We start from the raw sequence: 5,645 nt of genomic DNA, 5'->3' as shown, positions 1-5,645 counted from the left end.
AGGTTTTTAGCTACTCTCATAATAAATGCTAATATTTAGATATTCCATCAGTGTATTGCTAACCTTCTAAACTGTAGGTGGCTGCTACCTGTAAGTCTTTGCTCTTAGAAACACCTTTTCAGCAGTTTACATCTCATCTGTCTCGGAGTCCCCTACAACACCCTATAGTCGCTTGTGTGGAAGGATCCTAGCACTGACTGACTCAGGTGTATACCCAAGACTGTGCCTTTTATCACAGTGGATTTGATGTAGAGAAAGCCTAAGAAAGATTTATTGTGGAGTTGAACACCACTAATCTCAGTGGTCTACACAGGGTTTCTGAGCCCATACTTGCTAACATTCTGTCATGGCCTTAAAGCAGAAATTCTATTTCTACTGAATTTTTGTGAATTTCATGTTACCTATTTTGGTTATATTTGAATCCTCTCCCCTATATGCTACCTGATCTCCACTTAATACTCCCTGCCAAATTATATTAAGGCCTGTGGAGACAAATTTGTGACCCAAATGCCCTTTGATTTGGGTTCATCTACTGGAACCTGGTCAAATTATCAAGAGACTCACCCTTAAAAGAGATTGACTCTCCCCCTTCCAGGAGCCATTGGTTGCAATCATTTCTTCATGTATGGGTGGGCTTCTTAATTCTTATCCATGTCTATGTTGGAATTTTGTGAAACTTGAACTTAAATTGGGCTTATGCATGCTGTCACCACTGCAGTAAACTAATATGAGTAATTGACTAGCAGACCCAGCAATCTGGAAAAGTATTCCCTTAGGTTCATTCACCACCTGTGGATCTTAAATGTTTCTTTTTCCTCTTATACAATGACCCCTGGACCTGGGGAAGAAGAAGTTTAATGTAGTTGTACTATTCAGGGCTAAGCACTCTGTAGCCTCTTATCTTCTGCACATTGGCACATTGTGGTTCTCTAAAATTGTTTTATTTTATATTAATAATTGTTCTTTCAATTATTCCTTTTAATGGGATACGTGTTTTGGGATAAGTTTTATGAGATATATGTTTTGAGAAAAGGATCCTTGTAAGAGTAGAAAGGTATTTGGAATTTAGTCTCAAACCTTAAAAAATTAACATTTATTAATTGTGCATATTTGTGAGTTTGGCTATGATATTTCACAAAATAATAATCCAAATAAAAGGGTAATTATTCTGACTTATATGTAAACTACATATATATTGAAATAGTTGGATATTTGGGTATATATGGATTATGGGTATGTGTGTGTTTATTCATATATCCTTTCATTATTCCCTAAACAGTACAGTGTAACTACTTATATTGCTTTTATATCATGTTAAATATAAGCAATGAAAAATATGATTTAAGCTATATGGCTGTCCACATATAAGCTTTGTACAATACTATGCTCTTCTGTCATAATGATTTTGGTAGCCCCAGGGAGCCTGTGACCAATACCTCACAGGCACCTCAAAGACACCACTATTCTGTGTACTACAGTGAAATAAGTGTAGTAGATGGAAAACAAAATGCTTAAGAGAAAAGGACAAATAGACAGTGACAGAATTATTATGGGAGATGATTACATTTTACATGTTTAAGTGGGTAAGGTTCAACAAAACTTCCTTTTCAAATTATTTTTGATTCATTTATTTATCTATTTTTATTTTTATATGTAAATGTGCTGTTTGTATGTATGTGAGTACACCTGTGTCATTCAGTATCTGTGGAGGACAGAAGAAGACATCAGATCCCCTGGAACTGGAGTTAAGGACCATTGTTAGCCACCATGTGCTGGATTCAGACTCGAGTCTTCTGCACAAACATCCAGTGCTCTTAACAACTGAGCCATTTCTCAGCCCAAATTTATTTATTTTTATGTGTTTGAGTGTTTGGCCTGCATGTATGTATGTAATCTTTGTCATGAAATACCCACAGAAGCTTGAAAGGAGCATGGATTCCCTGGAAGTGGAATTACATACTGTTGTCCACCAACACATTGATGTTGGGAAGCAAACCTAGGACTGCTTCAAGAGTGGCTACTGATCTTAACTGCCGAGGCATCTCTCCAGCTCCTCAATAAAACTTTATTAACCTTCATAACAACTGCAGCAGCACAAGAGAGGGAAAGGATTTCACTAAAGGGCTGGCATTGACCAGTAGGGTATCTTTTTTTTCACATGAGCTTTTCAGCATTTTGTAATGTTGGGCTCCTAAAATAAATATAAGCTACATACATGCACAGAAATGAGATGAGGGAACAGATTTTCTCTTAGGCCATTCAGGTGCACTTTAAAAGCAATGAATAATCTTCTGCATGAAATTTTAATTTGGAAGTATTAACTGATGTGTTCCATGCTGCATGAATTCACTTCAGTCATTTGATTTCACATAAAAGCTTTTTATCTTTCTAAGAAAGAGAAAGGTATATTTATTGCACAAGACAAATGCATCCGTATGTATCTGAATATAATGAAATTGGAAAACATAATAAACATCTGTAATCTCTTTAGTCATACACAACAATAATATATACTCTAGCCTTATTCTTCATTGTGATGTGATTTCATTTGACTTTCTACCTAACAGCATTATACATTTCATATTTGAGCAGTGCAACTGCATTATCAATTTAGATAAGGATTTAAGGAAATCATAAACTAATGCAGAAATATTAGACAAACCGAATCTTAATAAGCTAGATATCAACAAAGTAATTCAGAGATACATCAGAAAGAAATTCAAATCATTTTAAAGTGTGACATTTACTGAAATGAATGAAATAAAATTACCGCCTGTGTTAAAGTTAACAGCAGATCTAAGCAGTAAAACACATTGTTTGTTTAGATTCAAACTTTCAACAACCACGTCAGTTTGGGAAGGAAGGAATTATAAAAACGAGTTGTTTTTCTACAAGTATTATTTTCCAGAAAACAAAGGAACACCAATTACAAAAATCCTAAAATAGAGTTGATAGCCAATGTTTACTATAAGAATGTTTCAAAGGAAATATAGTTCTAATTTGAATCAACATGGAATTAGTTTATTTAATTATTCTGTTCCAAGATTAATTAATTTTAGAACTTGAAACTGAAACAAGTCTACTATGAGGGAAGAGCAATTTTGGCTCTCTAAATTAGAAGCTGGGCAAAGGTTGCATCTCAGACTATCTTATGTGTCAATTCTTATCTACTATTTGAAGTATTATGTCAACATTCCCTCCAGTTATCACACCATTAAAGGCTGGCATATTTGAGCCCTTAATTATAAAATGCTCATGTTAGTCAAGGTTTTATACCATGGAAAAATTAAAGATTTAAATACTAACTTTGAAAAAAGTTTGAGACCACTCAGATGTGTTTTTTCTGAGAAATGAGTTGTATGATGCAGTTCATCTAGGTCATGGGATAAACAGTTTCTATTGTTTCTTGTTTGTTTTTTTGCATTATCATATTTTGTTGGCCACTGTGTTCTTTCTTTGCATCTGCAAGAAGGAGAAAATTGCTCTTTATTTAATCCTTAGCTATCAATGGATAGTAATCATAGGTCTGTTCCAATGCAAAATCATTCCTTCCTAATCCCATTTTATCTTTAAATGGGTTTAGGTTAGATAATATCTCACTTCCTGGTTCTATGACTGAACTTTCTACAAATATATCCTTTGATAACTAACATCAAGTAGAAGTTGCACCTTGTCTTGACATTTTCGGGAAAGGCAGGGCTCTTCTTAACATTTGAAAACCTGAAGAGTGTAGCTAGGCCTTCGATAAAATAAAAAGCAATTGTGCTGATATCCATAGTTGCTAGCACCATGTCCTTCACCTGTCACTGCAAAAATGCTCTTAAGTGTTATAGAAGAACACAGAATCTTAATCCATTCTGTTATTTAAATAGAGAATTTTCTCTTCTAAAATAGTTCAGTATTTAAAAAAATATTTTATTATTTTTATTTTAGGTGTATGCGTGTATTGCCTGAATGTAGGTAAGTGCGCCTGTGTTGTGCAATGCTCATGGAGGACAGAAGAGGCTGTTGGATCCCCTGGAACTGGAGTTACAGACAGTTGTTAGCTGCCATGTGGTTGCTGGGATTCGAACCAGGGTCTTCTGCAAGAACAGCCAGTGTCCTTAATTGTTGAGCCATCTCTCCAGACCCTAGTTCAATATTTTAACTGGTGAATCTAATCCTAATTGCATTTTAAGGCATGGTCCTGCAATGGTCCCCATATGTCCACCAAAGTTCATTACATTTCCTAAGAACTGTTGCTCATTGAGTGAACATGTATTCATGGACTCATTAATATTTCAAAGGCAAAATGAAAAATTACACATGAATTACTACACTTTCCCATTTCACCATTTATAACACCCATCTCCTACTACTCCTCCCACCCCTGTATCCAGTTCCTCCTTCCCTTTTACCCCCATGGGTCATTTCCATTTTCCTGGCTCCAGTTGTTACATCAGAATGGGGTGCAGATGAGGAAGAGTTCTAAATGTGATCAAAATATTTTTATTAAATATTTTAGGGGCTAGAGAGATGGCTCTGCAGTTAAGAACACTGATTGTTATTGCAGAAGACCCAGGTTTGAATTCCAGAACCTACATGGCAGCCAAAAACTGTCTGTAACTCCAGTTCCTGGGGATCCAACAGTCTCTTCTGTCCTCCACGGGCATTGCACGACATGGGTGCACCTGCCTACATGCAGGTAATACATGTATACACATAAAATAAAAATAATAAATGAAATATTAAAAATAAATAAAAATAATAAGTATTTTATTGAGATTTTGTAATTTCATACAACAGTTCTTAATCAAATTTGGCCCCACTACTCCATCCATGACTCCTCTATCCTCGACTGGCCATGTATTCTTCCATACATGTTAAGTCCTATCTATTCAGGCATTTGTATCCAAATGACCTTCAGTGTAAATTTGTCCACTGGAGTCTAGTAATCCCATCTAGAGATCATATGTAAGTCATACTCTCCCTCACCCAGCAACAATCAGTCTCCAATAATTCTCAGTCTAATGCCAGGCAACCACCCTTTACTCTCCTCCCATTTGGCCCTTGTTTGACTGAGTTGGCATGGGTCCTGTGCTTAATGCCACCATTGCCACAAGTTCATATCTGCAAACTTTCTGTGACTTCAAAGACTCTGCTTCCTTATTTTCATGAACCAGTCCTTGCTCTCACAATCTTTCATCCCCCTCTTCCACAATGGTCCCTGAGTAGTGGGTGGATGAGGTTCCATACTGGAGTGCTATCCTACAGTCTGCTGTCTCTTATTCTTTAAAACATGGCCATTTGTTTCCTTCTGTGTGCATCTCACTCTGTTGTGTAAGGAAGCTTTACTGGTGAGAGTTGAGGGATGCATTAGATTTCTATCTAGCCCTTGATCAATAATGTTCCATGAGTTTTAGTTGTAGAAGATCAATTTTAGATTTCTCACATAGGACTGGGCATCTCTCAGAGGTATGTTCTCTGTGTCTGACCAGATGTGCAGTTCCACAGTAGCCTCAATCTGTTGTAAAAAGAAGCATGCACACTTGGGAGGAAGAGGCAGACAGATCTCTGTGAGTTCAAGGCTAGCCTGGTCTACATAGTGAGTTACAGGACAGCTGGGGCTACAGGGAGATCCTATCTCGAAAAAAGACCAAAATAAA

Source organism: Nannospalax galili, unplaced genomic scaffold, assembly GCF_000622305.1.
Source record: "Nannospalax galili isolate Female #2095 unplaced genomic scaffold, S.galili_v1.0 scaffold79, whole genome shotgun sequence".
In the NCBI taxonomy this organism is placed as follows: Eukaryota; Metazoa; Chordata; class Mammalia; order Rodentia; family Spalacidae; genus Nannospalax; species Nannospalax galili.
Note: the sequence above shows the minus strand (reverse complement) of the source record.